General features: G+C 34.6%; 1 protein-coding gene across 1 annotated transcript in view; it reads left to right on the forward strand.

Annotated features, from left to right (window-relative positions):
- CPE (carboxypeptidase E) overlaps positions 1–23,616 on the forward strand; it is a 118,229-nt gene that overhangs the window by 64,632 nt on the left and 29,981 nt on the right. The window lies entirely within an intron of this gene.

Genomic DNA, 23,616 nt, shown 5'->3' on the forward strand with positions numbered 1-23,616 from the left:
TAATGTAATTGATACTAAGAATTCAAACTTTTCTTAGACCATGGAAGATGTATTTGTCTAGAATGACATTTTAATGAATACTGGAGATTCTATACTTATTAAAAATATTTACAATGAAACTCAGTTGTCCTATAAATACTACATATCTGTCACATGGTATAGTGAACACCTCAGGGCCATAATATTGAGGTCTCTAAGAAGAAAGAAGAGACCCTGAGAGTTTAAGTGCTTTGCCCAAGGGCAACAATGATTTTAAGTGGTAGAGTCTGTGGTAAACCGCAAGATCTGGGTGATAAGTTCACCTTCTCTTTTCCTTAACATCATGCTGTGTCCACTGCTGTGACTTGTTTTCCATAGTTTTGCGACAATTTAATTTTGTTATTTATAATTATTTTTGCCAATTTAGTGGGTATAAAATGATATTTTATAGTTGTTTTAATGTTCATATTTTAGATTTGTAGAGTTCATTTTTTTTCAGATGGTTATTGATCATCTATGACTTTTTTTTATTATTAAAACAACTTCCTGTTCATAACATTTGATTTTTTTTTTCCCATTTGGTAATGATTCTTAATCTTATAAATTTCTTATAGATTTTGATGTCAGACTTTTTTATTATGAATTTTTATAGCTAAGATTTCTTGCCCAGTAAGTTTTTTTTGAATTTAATATATTTTTAGATATCTGAATTTAATTATTTTAACATAATAAGATATATTTTATCTTATATGTACTATAATAACATAATATAATCCACATGTAGAATAATATTAATTATGTCTCTAAACAGCAGCATGCCGGCTAGGAGACAAGCCTTGAAACCAGGAACACCATATTGCAGTTGGGTCTTTAAAAATTTCTCAAAGTTCTATTTAAATATTAGGAGGTCACATTATTTTAATGAATCTCTTCTCTATCTTTTGAATCTTGTGAACTTATTCCAAGTCCTCTAGTTATCATTCATATTATGGAGCTGTTAATTAAACAAGACTCTCTAAATTCTAGGCTTGTCTGTTCAGTGTTCATTGGGAAGCATGAAAATCCTCATTGCTCCTCATGGAAAAACATTGCTTCTCTTCACAGAGAGGCATTGTGGTGTAATAGAAAAAGTGATGAACTTGGAGCAAGGAGAGCTCTAAACTCAAATCTGGCCTCTGGCACTTTCTTCAATTACCCCTTCTACATTACAACTTTACCCATTGGGGTTCTGATAAATATTGTAGGTTGACATAAGAAATTAAGTGGAAATTATTTGGGAGTTTTGCAGAAGCCTAGACAACACATAAAGACCAGCAAACTGCACAGAGGTTATGACCAAATACTTAACCCTAATTGTATAAGGTACTATAAATTCCTCATAAAAGAAAAAGAAAAAAAATTCAGACTTCTTCTCTGGTATGAAGGGAAGATCAAAAGATTTTCCAAAGGGGGAAAAAAAAAAAAAAAGAAAATACAAAAAAAAAAAAAAATTTCCAGATCATTGAAGGTTGAGGGGATGTTAGGAATGGGTGAGAGGTGAGGAGGTTGATGGCAGGAAGGGAGCGTTGCTCCCCTAATCCTCATGAGGTAGGAGGGATAATTGTAATTGTATGACCATGGGCAGATCTTTTGATTTAGGTAAACCTGAGTTTCCTCATCTTTAAATATGGATAATAATAGTGCCTCCATTATAGGGAAGTTAAAGATCAAATGAGATAATACAGGTAAAGTACTCTACAAACCTTAAAGGTGCTATAGAAACATTAACTATTATGCATCCCTGTAGAACACATATCACTTCTCAGTGAGTCCCTCTCATGAAAATAAAATTGGCAAAAAGGAAGCAATTTAGAGGTGATAATTTGTCATTGAAATTTACCTGAACACAATTTGTGTGAAATTTCTTGATGTTTTCATTCATTCAGCAGATAGAATGGTTATGAATTGAAAAGATAATAATAGTAGCTAGCATTTCTGTAGCAAATCACATATTTTACCTCATTTGATCTTTTCATCAGCTCTAAGAGGTGTAAAGCTGTTATTATCCCTTCCCTTCCTTTTTTTATTTTTTATTTTTAGCAAATGAGGAAACTGAGTTAAAGAGGTAACGTAATAAATAGTAGTAACTTCATAGATAAATTCATAGGAAAAAATATTTAGGCAATCCCAAAATCACAAACGGGAAAAGAGAGTTTAGGGAATTTTTTTTCTCCTTTATAATGTATAACTTTATAATGTGGACTTAATAGGCAAGATAAATGACATCTGTGTGGGAGGTTTTTGCCTCTCAAAATCACAGTCCTTAACGATTCTAAGTTCCCAAACAAAGGAAAAACTTTTTTTTTTTTTTAAAAGCTTCCTTATTAGAAAATTCCTGTTATTTTAAATAAAAACATTGAGGTTGCTATTAGTTACTTTTCTGTTTAATTATCATGTGGTTGTAATTCTGATGGTTCAGCAGAATGCAGAGCAACTTGAGAAAATTGTCAAATAAAGACTTTTAGCTAATTTCTTTTTCTCCCCTGGTAGTTGTTTTCTAGCATATGTCCCTTTGGAGGGCACAATGGCATTAAACTTCAGACTCTATAAATCTTATGGGTACCCTGTTAGTAAATTTGTATTCAATTGATTGAGATAAATAAAAATACTGAGAGTAGTTAAGTGTGAGAGAAAACTTAGACCTGTTTTTCAACTTCAGTGACATCATGGAAGACAGAAAGCCTTCAGTTCAAATCAATCCCATCTCAGAAATTTACTCTGTGATTCTACAAGTTACTCAATCTCTGTGTGCCTCAGTATCATCATCTCTAAAATGGGTATTATAATAATAACACTTACCTCATTTGAGGTTTAAATGATATAATGTGTAAAGGGCTTTGTAAATCTTAAAATGTTCTATAATTGCTAACTATGCTGTGACACTTATCATCTAAGTTCCGCAGTTACTGAGAGTAAGAGAACAATGTTTTTCTGATCTTTGAACCCCAATGTGAACCCAGCTTCCTTTACTTTCTATGCCCAAAGGAGTTGTAGAAATCTGGTTTCCTGTTCCTAGAGTAACTTCAGATTTCCTGCTCACAATCAAGTTTAACAGAAAGAGCTATAGTAGTAGGTGGAGAATAAATGAAAGAGAAAGGTCTTAATTTTCTGTCTCTTTATTTCTTTGCCTTGTTCTTATTCTTTTTCATAATTCATAATTTCCCTAATTTCCCTCAATGTTTGTAAAGTATCTAAGGGATATCTATGTGTCCTTTCTTTCATTTCCCAAACTTAAGGATCTAGCATAAATACACAAAACTTGCCTACTTGGTCAGGATCAACTCCTTCCAGTCTCATAAGCCTCTTCCTTATAGTGACATTGTAGCAGAATACTGTTATCATGCTTGATGTTAATCCTGAAATATCAATAAATAATCCATTATGGCACTATTGTACTTTAAGGATCAGTGATGTTATTGGTTTATGGGATATTCCCTCAATTCATTCAATCTTGTCCCCTCTGTACCTTACTTGACAATGTTTGTGAGTTGCTGCACTCAGTATTTTCCTTCTTTGCTGACCAATCTTCTGGTGAAGAACCTTTTCAAATATAGTCCTTGAAGCACAGATTAAACTGAATCAATTAACTACAAATGTTTGTTAAAGACATGCAAAAAAAAGTCTCTGTCCTCAAGGAGTTCACATGGTACTAGAGTAATGTAACATGTAAACAGGTAAATAAATATGTAATTTGAAGATGAAATAAAAGCAATGGAGGAAAGTTAAAAAAAAGATTTCTTGTAGAAAACTAACATCTGAACTGAACCTCAAGGAATTTGGGAATCCTAATAATAACATTTATATAGTTCTTTAAGGTTTGAAAAGCATTTTACATTGGTCTTCACAACAACCCTGTGAGATTGGTGCTATAATACCCCCATTATATAGATGAGGAAATAGAGGCTAAGCAGAGCTATTTCCCCAGGAAATACTGCTAGGTATCTGAAGTGATTTGGATTCCAAATTCAAATCTTTTCATCATTTCAGTAAGAGTTAGAAGGCAAATATGAGTTCAAAATGCCACAACTGGACACACTTGACCCTTTGAGAATGAAAGACAACAACCAATCAACAAAGAGTTAGGAGTGTGTAGGGGTCCCTTGAATTTTTCTTTTTGAGTTTCCATACTTTCTGAAAGAGCTGGACTCAGAATAGGCAGAAGATCCTGAATGTGTCAAGCATGGAACACCCACTCCATCTCCCTCCATCTGAAACAATTTGTTGTTTGTAGCCCAAGCTGGACTCCTTGTGTGTCCTTGGGAACTTGGGAACTACCAGTCATCTACTGTAGACTGAGAAACTATTTTCTGCCATCATATCATCATAGGAAAGAATGCCTCTTTTGCATTTTACTTATTTGTGATTTCTCCTCACCTTTGAGAAGGGATTAGTTCTTTTCTCCCTTCCCTTTTTTTCTTATAATTTAAATACCAAGACTTTCCTTACACTGCTGGACTCCTTGGTATAGGGATTTCCCATGTGTCTTTCTCTTGTAATAAATCCAGTTTCAACGCATGCCTCATGGACTTGTGATATTGTTTTTGGTTAAAAGAAGTCAAGAGAGAGTGTAGTCCAGGCAGAATGCAGTTTATGAGAAAATAGGGAGTTCAAAGATGAAACATTAGTAAGTTAGTTTTGTTGGAATATGGAATATATAAAAGGGAATAATTCAAAATGTATCTGGAAAGTTTATACAGGAATCAGATTATGAAGAGCTAAAAATGGCAGGCAGGGAAATTTATATTTTATCCTCTAGGCAAGAGGAAGTTTCTGAGTAGGAGACTGTATGATGTAGTCATATTTGGAAAATGTTTTACTCTGTCTTTTTTGGTGTTCTGATGCTCTAAAATTTGTTTATAGTCATGATTTAAAGGAATTTGGAGCAGTTTTGGGGCGAGACTGGATGAATTACTGCCTTTACTCTGCTATCTTCACTCTGCCCTTTACAGTCAAATTTGTACCTTGAGGAGATATATGGGCAGTTCTATGGGAATTGCATTAGAGAGTGGGAGACACTGAAAGAAGAGAAAAGAGGCTATTGTGATAAAGCAATGAAGTAATACAACTAAAAGTTGATGATGCTTTGTATGAAGGAAGAGCCATTGCTGAACTTGATCCAACCTGCCAGATCTTCTAATCTGCTGGAATAGATTTTGAGCACTCAGGGATGCTATCATGCCACGAGGAGACATAAAGACAGGGCGTCAGTAAAGGCTGCATCTAATATGGATTATGTAGAATTTTTTTGAAGCTCTTTATGTTCAGCCTCTGTTGACTCTTGGAGAACTGTCTCATAAATGTAAAGTACTTCTTCCTTTTATTCTTCTTTAGAGTGCCAGAGTTCTAGTGATCTAGTTCTAATGTACAATTAAATTCTACATCTATAGGCAGATTCTATTTGCCTGTCTATCTTTTCAGCCTTAAAGGAAAAGGAAATGCAAGTAGGAAGCTCAAGGGAGGTGGAGATTAGAGACTGAAGTGAAACCTTTTCTTTGAAATACTTTAGAAAGTATACTTCACTTTATCTGGAGAGGACTTTTCAATTATTAATAGGTTGTCAGCACTAAGAAGATCTCCTGAACAGGGAAATCTTTTTTAAGAGCTCAAATGCCATTAGCCAATTTGAGCTCTTGGATATCTAGAGAATCAGATATATTCTTGAGTAGAAGTAGCTCACATTTATTTTGAAAGTCTGAAGAGGGTGGCCCCATAGATAATAGCTTGACTTTCCTGGGGGAGCAAGATTTCACTGCTGGGCTTGTTTATTTTGCTGATAATGATTAATGCTTTTTCATTTTCTGTGACCGGATACATGGTAAGCAGACCGGCATTCCCTTGGAACTTGAAGTCCATTTTGTTGCATGCACTAGAAAGGAGGCAAACATTATTCAAATGGCACAAAGGAACATTTAATTAGAACTGTTACAATAAGGATCCCCTATAATATCTTGGATTCTGGCCCTTTTAGAATATGATCTAGGCTTCCACTTATTCCTTTTGTTAACCATAAGCATTCTTTCTTATTTCTTTTTGTATTTTTGTTGTTGTTGTTATTGAGTCCACCCGACAGTCTAAATTTGACTTGAGAAATGGAAAGAAGTGGTTTGTTCATTGGAGAAGTATTGCTCTTTGATCTCATATAAATGGTCATTATTGCCTAACTGCCACCCTATGTTGTATCTGCTAACAGTTTCAGAGTGAATATTGAAAACAATTTTTAAAATTTATTTTTATTTTCCTCTGTTAGATATAAAAATGACTTTTTTGGTTATATATGGACATTATTATATCTCTATTTTGTTATGAATTATGTTGGGAGAGAAAAATCAGAACAAAAGGGAAAAACCATAAGAGAAAAATAAAACAGAAGAAAAAAGTGAACATAGAATGTGTTGATTTACATTCAGTCTCCATAGTTCTCTCTCTGGATGCAGATGGTATTTTGTATTCAAAGTTTATTGAGATTGCCTTGGATCAGTGAACCATTGAGAAGAACGAAGTCTGTCTTAGTTGATCGTTGCACAATCATGTTGTTATTGTGTACAATGTATTATTGGTTCTGCTTGTTTCATTTAACATCAGTTCATGTCAATCCTTCCAGGACTTTCTAATCAGCTTGTTCATCATTTTTCATAGAACAGTAATATTCCATTATTTTCATACTATAATTTAATCAGCCATTCCCCAATTGATGGACATATACTCACTTTTGAATTCTTTGCCACTACAAAAAGAACTACTACAAACATTTTGCACATTTTGCACAGGGTCCTTTCCCCTCCTTTATGATTTCTTTGGGATAAAGATCCAGTAGGGACACTGCTGCATCAACGGGTATGTGATGAGGTCTAGGGTTTAATTGAGGTCTAGTGGCAGGTTCAGTGTATAGGGAGTCAAATGGAACTCCCCTGCAACCCTGTTGGATTCAGCTCAAGGATACTGAGTTATATGAAGTCTATTGGCGGCGTGAGGGTTCCCAATAAAGGAATTTATTGGCCCCAAAAGCTAGATTCATAAAAGAGGTTTATTATGGGGTTTAGAAGTAAGGTTAAAGTATAGTTAAGGAAATAGGTAAGATAATAAGGAAATAGAGATAAGGACACCGGACACAGGATTCTGGTGGACAGAGAATTCTGACATGCCAGGTGTGTAAGGCTGGCATGTTTGGAACCTCTGCAAAGAGGATGTCCCAGTTTGGCTCTTTTATAATGGGAGATTTAGCTAGAAGGGCCTGTGGGTGTAGTTCAGATATGGGCTCAGATCTGGGTGGGGCTGGGATAGGCGGATCTTCTATTGGAATTCAAAGAGACTAGTATTTGTGAATCAAAAGGTCCTTGATTGATAATTACATCAACTAGGAGGGATTCGTTATCAGAAAGAAAGGAATCTTAAAGGGATCACACCCGCATCATATGGACAGTTTGGTAACCCTTTGGGTATAGTTTCAGATTGCCCTCCAGAATTACATAATTCCACCAAAAATGAATGTGTCCCATTTTTTCCCCACATCCCCTCCAACATTCATCTTTATATTTTCCTGTCATCTTAGCAAATTTGAGAGGTGTGAGATGGTACATTGGAGTTTCTTAATTTGCATTTCTCTAATTAATAGTGATTTAAAACATTTTTAAATATGACTAGAGATGGTTTTCTCCATTATAAATAATGCTTCCTAATGGTTTCAGATAGATGCTGCTTATCATTTTAAGGAAAACTTCCTTTATTTGTATGCTCTCTAGTGTTTTTAATAGGAATGGGTGCTGTATTTTATCAAAAGCTTTTTCTGCATCTATTGAGATTATCATATGATTTCTGTCAGTGTTATTGATATGGTTAATTATGGGAATAATTTTCCTGATAAGAAACCAGCCCTGCATTCCTGGTATAAATTCACTTGGTCATGGTGTATTAGCTTTCTGACAAGTTACTAATATTTTGTTTAAAAATTTTGCATCAATATTCACTAGGGAGATTGGTCTATAATTTTCTTTCTCTGTTTTATTTGGTTTATTTTTATTGCATTGTGATCAGAAAAGGAAGCATTTACTATTTCTGCCATTCTGCACTTGATTTTGGGATTTTTATACCCTAATACTTGGTCACTGTTTATGTAGGTCCCTGTAGTGCTGATAAAAAGGTATATTTTTTTCTATCCCTCCTTAGTAGTGTTTTGTTTCTAACCCACTCTACTCTCAACCTGCTTTTTCTTTCATTACCGCCCCTCCCCCATTCCTTTCTTCCAGTGTTTCTGCCTTTCTTCTATCCATCCCCTCCCTTTTCTTTCCCCTTTTTCTTCCTTTTTTAAAAGGTAAGATAAATTTCTATACCCAACTGAGTGAATATATTGTTCCTTCTTTGAGCCAAAATTGATGAGGTTAAACTTCAGATAATGATCATTTCCCTCCCTTCTTTCTCTCTATTGTTATAGATCTTTTGTGGCTCTTCATGTGATCTAATTTATTCTATTTTACCTCCTCTTTCCTTTTCTCCCAGTACATTCCTTTTCCTACCCATTAATGTCTTTTTCTTTGATATTATCACATCAGATTTAATTCATACTCCTTCCCTCCATCTTTGTATAGTCCCTCTAACTTCCCCAATATAAGATACAGTTCTTAAGAGTTACAAGTATCATTTTCCCATCTAGGTATGTAAACAGTTTAATTTTCAAATAATATATATTTCCCCTCGCCCGTTTACCTTTTTGTACTTCTTTTGAGTCTTGTGTTTGAAGATTAAATTTTGTTTAGTTCTGTTGGTTTTTTTTTTCCCCCAGTAGAAATGATTGAAAATTTCTTACTTCACTGAAGATCCATGTCCTCCCCTGAAAGAAGATGCTCAATCTAGCTGGATAATTAATTCTTGATTGTAACCCCAGGTCCTTTGCCTTCCAGAATACGTATTCCAGGACCCTCTGTACTTTATTATAGATGCTGCCAGATCCTGACTGTTGCTCCTTGATTCTTGAATTGTTTTTCTCTACCAGCTTGCAGTATTTTTCCCTTGAGATTATAGTTCTGGAATTTTGTAGCAATGTTTCTTGGGGTTTTCAACCTTGTGGTATCTCTTTAATCTTTGATCTTTGTGGATCAATGGATTCTTTCAATAACTACTTCACTTTCTGGTCTTACTATATCAGGGCAGTTTTCCTTGATGATCTCTTGAAGAATGCTCTCCAGACTTCAAGGAATAGCGTAACTAAATTTCAGAATGATCAGATCAAGGAAAAAATATTGTAAGCAGCCAGAAAAAAAACAAAACAAGACAAAACAATTCAGATATTGAGGAGCTGCAATCAGGATTACCCAGGACCTAGCAGCTTTCACCTTAAAGGATTGAAGGCAAAGGAACTTGGATTGCAACCAAGAGTCAACTTATCTCCCTAAATTGAACATTATCTTTCAGGGAAGAAGATGGACATTCAATGATACAAGTGAATTTCATTTGTTTCTGGTAAAAAGACCAGAAATGAACAAAAAAATTGATCTCCAAATATTGAACTCAAGCATAAAAAGGTAAAAAGGATAGAACTCTTGAGCACTATCTCTCTGTTTTGAGTATACTTAGAGAGTGCTTGTATAATTTGATTTTATTGTAATATTAAAAAAAAAAATCTAGAGGTGGGAAAGGGGATGAACTGGAAAAAAAAGAGGAAAATGGAGGTAAAATGAAGGAAATTACATCTCATGAAATGGCAAAGAAGATCTATTATATATTACATATATACATCAGACATATTTGGCTTCACAGAGAAACTTATCTTACCCCATAGGGAAGTGGAAGGGGAAAGGAGAAAGGAGAGGAGGAGACTAGAAGGGAAAACAGAATTAGTAGGGGAAAGGTATAAGAAAGGGGGAGAAGAAGAAGGGCTGTTTAAGGGATATGGTGGTCAGAAGAATGCTATCCAGACTCTTTTATTGGTCATGGCCTTCAGATAGACTAATAATTTTTAAATTGTCTCTCTTGGATCTACTTTCTAGGTTGGCTGTTTTTCCAATTAAGTATTTTATACTTTCTTCTATTTTTTTTTTTTTCATTTTTAAAAGTTTATTTGACTGTTGATATCTCTCTAGAATCATTAGTTTCTATTTATATGGTTCTAATTTTTAATGTGTGATTTTCCTTCAGTTAGTTTTTGCATCTATTTTTTCAATTCTACTTTTCTTCAGTGGGTTTTTTTTTTTTTTTTTTTTTTTGCATTTTTGAAAAATTGTACTTTTAAAGGAATTGTTTTCCTTTCCCAAGCTGTTGACTCTCTTTTGCATACCTCTAGTTTCTTTTTCCAAGTTTTCTTCTACTTTTCTTATTTGACTTTTAAAATCTTTTATGAGACCTTCCAAGAAGCTTCTTTGGACTTGAGACCAATTAATGTCACTCAATCTTTGAAATTTGCCATATGGACACTTTGTCCTCATTGAGTTGGTATTTTGGTCTTCTCTATCTCCCTAGTAGCTTTCTATGGTTCAGGTTCTTTTTTGTTTCTTGCTCATTTTCTTTCTTTCTTTCTCTCCCTACTCCATTTTGTGACTTTTATGATCAAGTTCTTCTCCTAAGATAAACAGGACACTATCCCAAGCTTCTTCTGCAGCTTTGAGACTTGACTTTGAGCACAAGACTTGTGTGTGTGTGGGTTTGCTCACAGCAGGAGGTAAACCTACCTGTTCATGGTTTTGTGGGTTGTCAATTTGCCAGTGACCCCTTGTGTTTGGTGTGTTGCTCACAGCAGGGGATAGTCCTGCCTGCTCTCTTCAGGGAACAGCCTGATTTCCTAGAATAGTAATTTGCTTTCTGCTCTGAGACTAGAGGCTGCCCCACTGGTTTGCTCTGTCATTGAGCCAGCAGATCTGCTCTAAGATCCTTTCATTGACTTTCCCAGATACCATCTGAGCTGGGTTGAATATCCCTTTCACCCCCAGGAGAGTGACCTTTCTTGAAGTCCTTCTAATCTATCTTGAGGTAGAGAGTAGTTTTAATTCTGTCAGACTCTGTTCAAAGGCTTAATTTGATGTGATTTTTGAAAGAAACTGAGAAAGTTTGAGCAACTTTCTGGCTTCACTATATCATCTTGGATATACTCCCAGAATTCCTTGAAAAGAATTTAATCATGGATGTAATCTCTTCAGTTGACAAGTATAATGAATTAATTCCATATTTTATATGAAAAAGTATTCTCAGCATTTTCAAATGTTTTATGATCTGTTATTGTTGTTTGTCTACAATGATCTATTTGCAATTGCATTCTTGAGGGAGCATTTTTCCTACAACAAGACAAACACTGAGTTTTATTTCCAAAATAGTACTGTAGCTCTTACTTTATATTTTCCAAGCTGGCCAACTGGGGTTTCTTTCTTTTTTTTCTTTCTCACAAGCAGTTAGCCCATTTTATTTTTTTGAGCTGTAAAGCCAAATATTATAGCTGAAACAACATTATAGTTGATAAGAAAGAGAGTTAAATAGAACTTCTAAATTATAGGAGAATAGATGGAAGCAATTGCTTTTCAGTCACTCTTTATAGTGCCTGATTAAAGTGTAAGTGGTTTGTTTTTGTTGTTAATTTTCTTTCTTTGTCAATGCTATTCACTGCTTTCCTTTCCCTTCTCCTAAGCTACAATGCTTGATTTCTTCCATCTCTCTGTAGGTATCTGAAAGCCAGTCCACTTTCTTTTGTCTGGTCTTATCCTCTGATTTATGCTTTCCTCTACAGAGGAAGTCAGCAACCTGTAGCTTTTTTCAAATAGGTTTTCTGACAAAAACAACAAAGAAATGAAAAAGTTATATGTGTGCAGAGGTCTAAAAACCTAAGCCTGGTTTTTCTCTGTAAATGTCTGGGAGCTTGGCTTTAATATTTCTTAATATCTTCCTCTTTCTTGTCTAAACTCCCCTCCGCCCTGCTCTCCTTTCTGTTCAACCCTTTTCAAAGTCCAAAGTCCATGTTTATCTTTCCCATATGGATTATGTGAAACTTACCTCTTCTTTTGTGGAGAAATGGAGAATCTGTGGAAATCATAATATTGGATTTTGCATCCCAATAGATAAAGGAAACTATGATATAGAGGGAAGAGAATCCTAATTATCAAATAATTGCACCTGCTCCCAAATGGAAAGAATTTCTCTTTGCTAAAGCAAAGTCTGTGGATGATTAGTTCTTGGGGATGCTATGGAGAGGATTTTTGTTCAGATACAGTTTGGATTAAATGTAGCTGAGGTCCCTCAAATCTGAGATTCTGTTATTATTTTCAAAAATGGCAATGCCAAAAGTAGAGTGAATCTAGCATAATCACATAATATCAGGGTGAAAGAACTTGTCTAGTTCTTTGTAGAATTTCTTTGCTTCTTCATTTTCTGCAGCAGATACTCAATTAAGAAATTGGAATTCATACCTCTATTTAGTTATAACTTCATTATATGTTATGGTTTCATTTATTAGGAGAATGTCAGTATTGATACAATTAAATTTCTTTAGTAGTGTATTAACACTTTGAGTTCCCCTGAGTTCTGGACTCACATAGACCAGGTTTATTCTTGGCTTTCTCCCCTGGTTTTCCCCTTATGTTCCCTCTAACACAAAGCCAAGAGTCATATTCTCTTTTGGGCTCATTTGTCCTAACCCAGAAAATATTCAAATATGTTTGTGATTTCCACAAGTTCAGATAACTGGTCCCCAGTCATCATGCAAACTCACAGTGTAATAAATATGTAATGCATAGAAGAAAACCTTTATTTCACCCTACAGAGAAATATAGAAGGTGTGATAGCCTCACAAGAGCCCAACAGTAGATACAGAAAACTTTCAAAGGATTCGTAAGCTTCCTTTAGAGGAAACAATTAAAGGTGGGTTGTTAATAGGCCAAAAGTTCAAAATTCTGATGAATTTGCATGCTTCCCATGGGATCTTCCATGATCCCCACCTTTTCCAGAAATTCTTGAGCTTAGAATTACCCTCAAGGCAAATCTCAAGTTTGGTTTTGTTCCTAAAATTTACTTTCTCTGCTAGATGGCTAGATGACATAGTAAGTGTTACATAGAAAATTTCCCTTTGTCTCGCTAAAGACAGGAAGTTGGAGTTGAGGGATATTTGTCATGGATTCTCCTACTAGGTAATGTAGGCAAGTGAAGTCTGATTTTACCATGTGCTTCTACAGGGATTCTGGACATTCCACTACTGATTAGGTTGGTGCCATATCTCATTGTGGAAAAATCCCCTATTAGAGTTTGCAAGAAAGGTGTGGATGGCTACATGAAATTACTGTGGTTTTGTGATTCAAGACCTTAAAGATTCCTATGAATAGCACACTGTGTACATGCATAGGTGTTTCCTTCAACCAATTCCCCTCCCATCCATTTTAATTTCCTGAATTCTGGTCTGATCTTTGAATAGGAAAAAGGTGATTTTTGAAAAAAACAAAGATGAAGCAGTCCAAGCCTTATAGTTCACAGACAAAAGATGTCTTCAGTAAAGTCCCATTCTTCCCAGAGTTCTATCTTAAGGCATTTCCAAACACCAGCCCTGGTTTCCAGAAAATAAATAGAGAGTCTTCTTCATCCTCTTATTCCTCTTGATAGGGGAAGAGAAATGTTTATCAAATTGATTAGGAAAGCTCCTTAATCAGTTCCATATTTTCTTCTCTGCTAAATGCTTTAAAATACAGTATCTTTAACAAATTAAAACTTAAAATTGCACTAATATTTTTGAATTATCAGCATAATTGATTTCCTTTGTAATACTATATGTTTTATCTTGTACATTTAAAAACATTAATTTGAGAGTCCATAGGCTTCACCGGATAGCTGTGGACTCCAAAAGGATATATATTTAAAAAAAGGTTAAGAATCTCTCCTCTAGTCAAATCCTTCATTTTATTTAATAGTCTCAAAAATGAAAAATAACTTGTCTAAGGCAAGCCTGGAACTTGAATCATTGCCAAATTTACAAAAAAAGATTTTAAAAAGAAAAATTTCCCTGGCTTTCTGGAGAGGCACTACCTTTCTAAACTTATCTGTATCAATTTTTTTTTTTTTATTATATTACTAGCTCAGTACTCGCTTATCAACAAACTGGAATTTGTCTCCCTTAAAACGCTCAAGTCTCCTGGTATTATTTGTTGTTCTTCACCCACGAAGATTCTGTCAATACAATTACTCATCTGCCCACACACAAGCAAAATAGGATGAGCTATCCATTTATGACAAGGATATTAGTGGGGAACAAACAGACTTTCACAAGTGGTATTCAACAATGGACCATATCTGTACCATTTCACAATTAACTGAAAGATGTTGAAAATTTATAAGATCCCATTGTGCTTGTTGGTTGATTATGAAAAAGCTTTTGATTGAATAGAACAAAACATGCTTTAATAAGCTCTTTCATAACAATGTGCCTTCCATAATACATCTAGTTCATTTAGGATTCTTTGGAATATGCAACAACAGAGCAATCTTATTCAGTGATCCTCTGATAATGAAGATGAATTAGTGAAAAACATTTATTAAGTGTATGTTAAGCTTTAAAGATATACATAAAGTCAAACAGCTCTCAAGGAATACAAATAGGAAAATTCAGCTGGAAGTTGGAAAGTCCCATGATTGATAGGATATGGAAACAAGGTACATGGTAATGCAGCTTGTTTAATGTCTTTTCTGATGCTGAGGTAGGAATGGTTGGGCTGCAATCTGGATTTTTAGAAGGATCTCCATAATTCATAAGATCATTAATCTACTTGTGTTGTTGAGTCATTTTAGAGGAGTCTATTTTGTTAGGTCATAGCTATTTACTGAGAGATATGAAATGACGCATCTTAGGATGATTTATGTTCGATCTACAATTCATAGTTTGGAAGCCACATAAATGAATGGTAGAAGAAATAGTCTCTTTCTGGGCTAGGTTTTCTTTTAGTTAAGCAAACCAAAATTTTTTTTTATCTCCAATTCTTAATAGATCAACTTATCCTGGGTAATATATTAAAGTAGAAGGACAAATCATTAATCATCTCTAATTTATTCATTTCAATCTTTTGGGTATCTCATTTGCAAAAAAGAAAAAGACAAGAAAAAAGTAGGAGGACTATTGAAATGTTTAGAAATTTTCCTGTCCTTATTAAATTTAAAGACATTTTTAAGAGTAAAGATGTAGCAAGGGCAGAAGGATACTCTGAGTTCCTGGCATCATTGCTTCTTTATATTTTAGAAGAAATACTTTCAATTCAATCCAGTGTTTATTATTGACCAGGCTGGGATTAAGTAAAAAAAGTAGACCATCAATAATTATTTCCAAAATTCTCAATGAAAGGCACCAAACTTATATTCAGAAGAGCAAATAATAAAGTTATTAGAACATCATGCCCCATCCAGGATTAGATATTCACCTGAAATCTCATTATCATGCTGATTGACACACTATGGATATTTATATCCAACTCCCCTAGTCTTTTCTCCCCTTTCATTGGAGGACTAGAGAGTGAAGCACTAAATTCTTCCCAAAGTTTTCCTTTAAAAGAAGGCTGAGATTTGAATTTCTCAGCTATCTATCCACTTTCTATAAACTACTCTGTTTGCATTGTGCTCCACAAAACATGAAGATTCTATACGGGTTACCTTTTGGTCCTTTCTCTCTACCCTTATCCCCTTTAAATTTCCTTTTGTGTGTTGTTTTCCTCCATTAAATTGTAAGCTACTTGAGGGCAAAAGATAATTTTTTTTTCTTATTTGTATCCTTGACACTTAGCAAAATGTCTGATACCTAGAAGATCTTTTTAAATATTTGTTGAATTGTTTATTAAGATGGATTTTTTTTTTAAAAGCTGTTATATATGGTAGGAATTATAGAAAGAATGAATGTTTGATATTCTGAAGTTCTAAAGCTCAATAAAATATTGTCATTCCTAGTCTTGCATAATTTTATGGCAAAATGGGCTTTAAAATAATGATTTTCAATGGGGTCTTACAAAGAATGCCAATCTTCAAATAGAAAGGGAATTTAGACTTCATTAATAGAAACATATTATCTAGAATGAGGGAAGTGACAGTCCTGATAGAAACCTAAGACAGAACAGTGAAGCTTGGTAACTTTTTTTTTTTTTCCTGGTCCTTAAATTGCATTTAGAGGAAAATCCTTCAGAATTTTTCCCCCTCTGGCCTTAGATTCCTCTTGTGGCAGATCCATAGAGAAATTGGCTTTACCACTAAAGTTAGGCAATTGCTTTCAGTACTAACAGGTATTAGGAAAAGCTCTTTGGTATTAAGTGGCAACAAATGTTCTAATTTCAAAGAATGGTAACTATCTCTTTTTAGATTGAAAAACTGAATCAATGCATGCTAAACTGAATTAAATTGAAGTGTAGTAGAGGGAGTGGTCTGTTTCATGTAATTCTCAGGCAGGAAAATGTTCTTGAGAAGTCTTCTCATCTCTTTCTTTGGGAAAATCACACTTCTGTGTGGTATAGCTAGTTCTAAAAACTCTATCAGACAGATGACAAATAAGTCTTAACTTGAAGAGACTATTTGGTGATGGATGCATCTCAGAATATTAAAAATTACATGTAGATGCTAATACATAATTAATACTTCTGAAAATAATTCTGTAATGCATCTCTGGAAAATCTTTAGACTTGAATGGCTATTATTTTTGGAATGAAATATAATATCACTTTTGGGATGGAGTTCAGATATCACCACTTGTTTTATTTCAGTATCTTTTAGAGACAATTGTAGCTTAAACTATTAGAAGGGAGAGTATTTTTATTTCTTTCTTTCCTTCCCTGCCTCCCTCCCTTCCTCCTCTCTCTCTCTCTCTCTCTCTCTCTCTCTCTCTCTCTCTCTCTCTCTCTCTCTCTCTCTCAGTTGTCTCCCTTTCTTCCCAAAGAGTTTTTGTCTTTTCTTCTCCCTTTCTTTTGTCTTTTTTTCTTTCCTTTCTGCTCATCTTTTCTGGAAAGGAGGAATCTATTTTTTATAACCACTCCCATCCTCTTCATATGTTTAATTGATCCCTAGAGATTTGTTTCTTCTTTGGAAGTGCATAAAAATTTTCATATATTAATGCTCAAACATTTGAAGATTAATGAAGCTCTTACTGGCAAACTCTGGGAAGCTTGGAGGAATCTTTGAAAGAGAAATTCACAGATTATAAATATTTAAGACTATCAAGCAAATGGAAATAATTAGCAACAAAAGTGCCTTTAGCTCTTGGTACACCACAGGCTTCTCATAGGAGAAAAGACAGATTGCTGATTGTAAATCCAATCTATTCCATTCTTACAATGGTGTCTAAATCAGCTCAATGGTTTATATGTTCCCCCCATTGCTATTTTTATTATATTTCTTAAAACAATTGAGTACACGTGTCTTTGTTTTAAGATAGTTTCTTAAGGAATCATATTGGGATCATGTCTGCCTCAGACTTTGTAAAAGTTTAATTAATAGGTAATCTAGTCCAGCAGCATGTGATTTCACACCAGTGATGTCCAGAGAAACACTCAAAGTTTGTATTTCAAAAGTATCACAGACCTTGAAATTGGTCTAAGCACTAAATAACATTTTTTTCATTTCATGTGTTCATTTAAAATTTTGACATCCAAGAAAGAATTGATTTACTCCTACATATAAAAAGGAATGATCCTTCAGATTCTTCAGACCAAGTTGCAAAGTTCTACCTTTTTTTTCTTTAAAAATATTTTATTGATGTTTTTATTATTATACCAGAGTTATTTCCATATATATATATATATATCCCCTGTGTCCCAGAAATAGAACATTCTCTTTTAACAAAGAATAAGCAAAAATACCCATACAAAATGACTGTTTATAACAGTGTATGTGTCTGGTAATACTATGCCTTAGTAGCTCCCATCTAGAGACATCATCCCATTTCAAGAGAAGAAGGTATGTTTGATCATCTGTTCTCTTGTACCATATTGGGCTTTTCATTTGTTCAGAGTTCAACATCCCTTTGATGGTCATTTTCTTTGCAGTTTTAATCATTATGAAGAGTGTGTTCATTTGATTTCTCTTAGCAAAGTCCTATCTTAGATTGTGTAATATATGGTTTATGGTATGGTTTTATTTTGTGATGTTAATGTACTTTGGCTAGGGGAAGTTTCATTTGCTATTTCTTTTTCCAAGGAGAGGTCTTTGATTTTATGAATCATTTAGGGGCTTAGGTCAGCTTCATCTAGAAAATAAAGGCCTCAGTAATTACACTACAAATTTAAGAATCTTTTTAGAAAGAAAGATAAAGGATAGTCTTGGCAGAATTACCTCTTTTTAGAGACTTTGATTTAGTCTATGCCTAATGGCTCAATGGAATGCTGCCTTAGAATCTTTCTCATCTATTTAAAGGTCTTAATTCCTTTCACCATTTGTGACATATTGGCAAGTCTTGTTGGTATAAGTCCAGAATCCATTTAAACATTCTTGTTCCATTGCATTTTAAGTCATTATTGAAAAGCTGAACAATAGGCTATAACATTTTTATGCATTAAGACTTTGTCTAGAGGTAATCCCTCTTATATCAGAGAGCATGGATTTTTTTTTCTTTTTTTAGGGAAAAAAGTAGTTCAAAATATTCTAGAAGTATTAATGTGGATGGATACGGAAGTCTGAAATTCTGCAGTATTTCATTTTTTTTTTTTTGTGGTGTTGAAGAATTTAAATTTCAGATACATGTCTTGGAACTTTAAATGCTACCCTTTATCCCTTCAATGTACTCTGTTCCTTTCTTTATATTCTGTCCATGCACCAGACCCTACTTTATCCCAGGAATTTGCTTTGCTTTCCGCTATCACTCATCAACTTCTGACAGCCTACTTCCCTCCTTCAATGGCCATTAGAAAGATGAGAATTTGTTTTCCAGAATCTTTAAAGAATGATCTTTAATGAGCATCCACTATGCTTATATTTTTCTACATAGATTTTTAAAGAAAAAATAATTTTGATTAATTTCTTTGTTGAAAAAATTTTGATTTTTTTTTATTGTGTTCCAGTTTCTGATTTTTACTTATTGACTTGCCAAAAACAGGTAAATCAATTCTAGTGGACTTACATTTCTATGATCTAAATGCTTTTTGAAAACTACTTTTTGAATCTAAAGATACCTTTCAGATTTATTTTTTTACTGGATGCGGTACTCAGAAGCCCTGAAGAACTGATGACTTTACAAGTCTGATACTGAAAATCATGATTCCTGTTTGGGTTGGACATTTTTGCAGAATTTCTCATAACTTCATCAAGATCTGTAGAAGATCTTAATGAAAGACTTTAGAAGAGAGATCTTATCTTGTTCTAACCAGGAAAACCTGGGTTCAAAGCTTTGACACATATTAGTTATGTGATCCTGGAAAATTAGAGCTGTAGAAAAACCTTTAAGACTATCAGGTGCAGAAAAGTTGTACTAGCCTACTATGGTAGAAGTTTTTAACAATTCCCTCTACCATTGAAAACCTAAGTTTAGTCTCTATTCCTATTCCTTGTTCTGTGACAGATGGATGTGGATGAGCCAGGGCATCTATTTTAATCAGCTTAAGAAACTCCCAGTGTGGGGATGTCTTCCACCAAGCTATGATTTCATGCCCTTTGTCATACTGCTGTTAAATTTCAGAGGAGAAATATCAACCTGAGTCTTCTTCACTCTCTGCCCAGAAGTTTTTTTTAACCTGACTGGAAACGTAAGCATTTAAAAAATGATAATTATTCCAGTTTATTTTGTTTCCTTTATAATTTTTTGCATTTCACTGTATGCATTTATTAACCTTATTCTGAGAAGGACTCCATAGGATAGGCTTCTAGAGAGGCTCCAGAAGTTTACTCTAGTGAGACCTAGCCTGGGGCTAGGTTTATATGTGAAGTTCAACATTTGCATCCATGCTGAGAATAAAGTGTGAAGCCTGAGTGGATTTGATTTGTGGGATGAAGGTTCACCTCTCCCTGCTAGTCTTTTAATGAGTACTTGATTAATGAATATTTGCAGTGTAGGATGATTGGGAAGCCATTAGCTCTCCCTGCATGCAACTAAATGAAAGACAAAGCATCAGGGTTACTGTTTCTAAATATATGTAATGAAAATAGGGTTCAATGAATTTCCAAAGTATGATGGCAGCAAATAAATGTATTATTCAGGTCCTTTGATTTGCTCTTGCATAAAGTGTAGAATAGATCAGCTGGTGAAATAAGGGAAAAATAAAAAGGAACATTTAAAAAACAAATTTCAAAACCAGCCAGTAATTTACCCCAAGTAACCCTGGAAGATTTCAGGCTGCTTTTGCTTCATGCTGCAAAGAGATGTGATAACACATGAGCACTTATGGGCATTCACCAGGAATTGACGTACCTGGCAGTTGAAACTCTATTTAAACCTGAGATTTGTTCATCTATGGAGTCATTATAAACAGGAAGGGCTGCGTCATTCATTTCATTTATAGTCTGCCTGCAAATCCAGTCTCCATAGTATCAGGGAAGAAGGAAAAGAAAAAAGGAACAAGGCCTTTTAAATAATTAGAAATTAAATGGGGGATGGAAATGGGGGTTTGGGTAGGAGTGGGGGTAAGAAAAACAGAAATACAGAGAGAGAGAATAACAGAGACAGAACACAGAGATGCAGAGAGACAGAAACAGACACTGAGACAGAAAGAGAAGTCACTTTGAACTCTGTTTTTCCTTTTGCTTAAATGAAGAGACAAAGGAACTTAAAGTCAGTAAGAGCCTCATTATGGCTAAATTAGCTTGTGCAGCTGTTTGCTGAGGATCTCTTGTGGGTCTCCTGGGTTTGGTGGCCATGGAGATTAAGCTTAGCAGTTCATGGGAAATGAGCTGCACATGGCATCGTTGCTTCTATCTTTAATAATTTTGGAGCTTCATTTTATTTTGTCTAAGATAATTATATAAAAGAATTGGAAAGCTGATGTGATGATGATGATGATGATAATGATAAGATAATGATAATGATGATGATGATGAACAACCACTGCGCTTTTATTAATTCCATGAACTGGGGTTGAATGCAACTGTTAGTTCCCTTTATAAAATACCTGGAAATTAATTTAAAAAAATACACATAACTTACCTATGCTCTGTTTCTCTGGCTGTTCTAGTTCTCCTCCACCTTCCTCCCCTTCTCCCAGATCAAATGAAAATACAAACACATTAGTCAGCTGCTTTTGTTTTGCTGAGAAGTACCAATCGATAGCATTCTGTTACCATATATCAATATTTTGAATGGAAAGGCATAAAATAGTCTTGTCTGTCTGCTTGCTTCAGTCTAAGAAAGACTCATAAGGGTTATATTGGCTCCTATTTAGTCTCTAAGAGGGGTCCTTTGTAGAGGAGGATGATAGGATTATAGATCTAGAGCTGGAAAGAAGGTCATCTCATCCCAAAACTTCATTTTTCAGATGAAAAAATATTGAGATCCAGAGAAGTTGTGTCTTGACCAAGCTCATACAAATATAAGTGATAGAGGAAGCATTAAAGAAAGAATTCTGACTTTATAGTCAGTATTCTTGCCATTGTCCTATGCCATCATCAGAATGGTGGAGATGTCTGCCATTTTGCATGGGCTACAATGGATTTTAAATTTGTCTGAGAATTATTAGGGAAATACCATCTTGTATCCCCAGGAGGGAGTATGTTATTGTGGAAAGAGTCCGGAATGTGGAATTAGCTGACTTACATTCAAATCCAGGTTTATTGCATGGTCTTATGCAAGATTTTTTTTTTTTTTTTAAATAGCAGCAATGTGATCCACTAGATAGATTGCTGGACCTGGAGTCAGAGAGACTTGAATTCAAATCTGGCCTTAGACACCTACCAGCTGTGTGACCCTGAGCAAGTTATTTAACTCTGTTTGCTTCAGTTTTCTTATCTGTAAAATAGTGATAATAATATCTGCCTTCTAGGGTTGTTATAAAGGCTCAATGAGATAATAATTGTAACATGATTAGCTGAATATTTGATACAGAGTCAGTATACTATAAATTTTAGCTATTAGTTATTGTTATTCATTTGTAAAATGGAAAAATTGGACTAGCTGACTTCTAAGATCCCTTCCAACTCTAAATATTATCCATACTGGGGATTAGAACTAGAAAATCAGAAAATCTCTAAAATAAATAGACTAAACAAGATGACCTAGATACAGGGGTCCTTAAACTTTTTAAATAGGGGGCCAGTTCACTGTCCCTCAGACTGTTGGAGGGATGGACTATAATAAAAGCAAAAACTTTGTTTTGTGGGCCTTTAAATAAAAACACTTCATAGTTCTGGGTGAGGGGGATAATCGTCCTCAGCTGCCGCATCTGGCCTGCAGGCTGTAGTTTGAGGACCCCTGAAGAAAATCAGAGGTCATCTTGTTTAGTCTGTTTATTTTAGAGATGAGAAAACTGAAGTCCATGAAATGACTAATAGGTAGCAGAGCCAGAGTCTGGATTTAACTCTTTCTACTCTAGATTGAGCATTCTAGAGCTTTGACTCTAGATCAGGCACTGCAAATCTTTGATTCTAGACTGAACACTCTAAAGAGGTTCATTCTAGATCTTTATTCTAGATCAAGTGCTCTTTATTGCCCTATTAACTAAATCATGTTGCTTCCTTGGGACCAGTAACTTGGAATGATTGAAGTTGAGTCACCTTTGTGATGTACTTTTCAGAACTGGGTTAAGAGGGTGGAACTGGAATGTTGCTAATAACCCCTTATCTATTAGAGGCTTAAGGGAGTGTGTCCTAATGGTTCTTTTGGATACTGGGAATTCTAAATTTCCCTAGTAACTGGCCACAAATATATAAGTAGCATGGTTTGTTGGAAAGAACTCTGGCATCAAGTTAGAAAAAATCTGGGTTCAAACCCTGGCTATCGTATGCAAGGTGTCCGACTTTGGCAAGTCATAATGTCTGAAAGCCTTAGTTCATTCACCTATCAAATAGAGTTGATGGCACTTATGTGACCTATCCCAAAAGGCTGTTGTAAGGAAAATTCCTTTCAAATATTACACTAATAATGGAATGGGAGTTATTATTGTGAGATTTCTATGGCTCTTCAGTTGATTAGATGGATACACCTAGAGAGATATGAGAGGAAATAGAATCAATATGAATAGAAAAAAAAAGTTCATGGGAGGAGAGGGGAAGCCCTCCATTGCTGCTATTCCTGATTTTAATACCTATTAAAATGTCTAGTTTCAGACATTTAAAAAAAATAACAAAACAGCTGTATCTATTAGATCAGAAATTCTTAACTTTTCTGTGTCATGTTTCAAAAAAATTCTTTTAGAATGTATGTATTTAGAAAATATCCAGGAATAAAAAGGAGACCAATTAAATAGAAATGGTTTATATTTGTTCATTCATGTTTCTTTTTTATTTATGTATTCATCTATCAATTTATCAGTCTGTCTATTCCTTTCTCTTTTCATCTCTCTCTCTCTCTCTCCCTCCTTCCCTCTCTCCCTCCATGTATCTCTCTGTCTTATACAGCTATCCTTCTATTGAAGGGATAGAGAACCTTTTTTTCTGCCATCATTCAGAGGCCATACAAAATGATCATTTTATAGAACTCAAGCAGTGGGAGGATGTTGCACTTAGCTTTCATCACCTGTAATTGTCTTAGTAAATGAT

Source organism: Antechinus flavipes, chromosome 6, assembly GCF_016432865.1.
Source record: "Antechinus flavipes isolate AdamAnt ecotype Samford, QLD, Australia chromosome 6, AdamAnt_v2, whole genome shotgun sequence".
In the NCBI taxonomy this organism is placed as follows: Eukaryota; Metazoa; Chordata; class Mammalia; order Dasyuromorphia; family Dasyuridae; genus Antechinus; species Antechinus flavipes.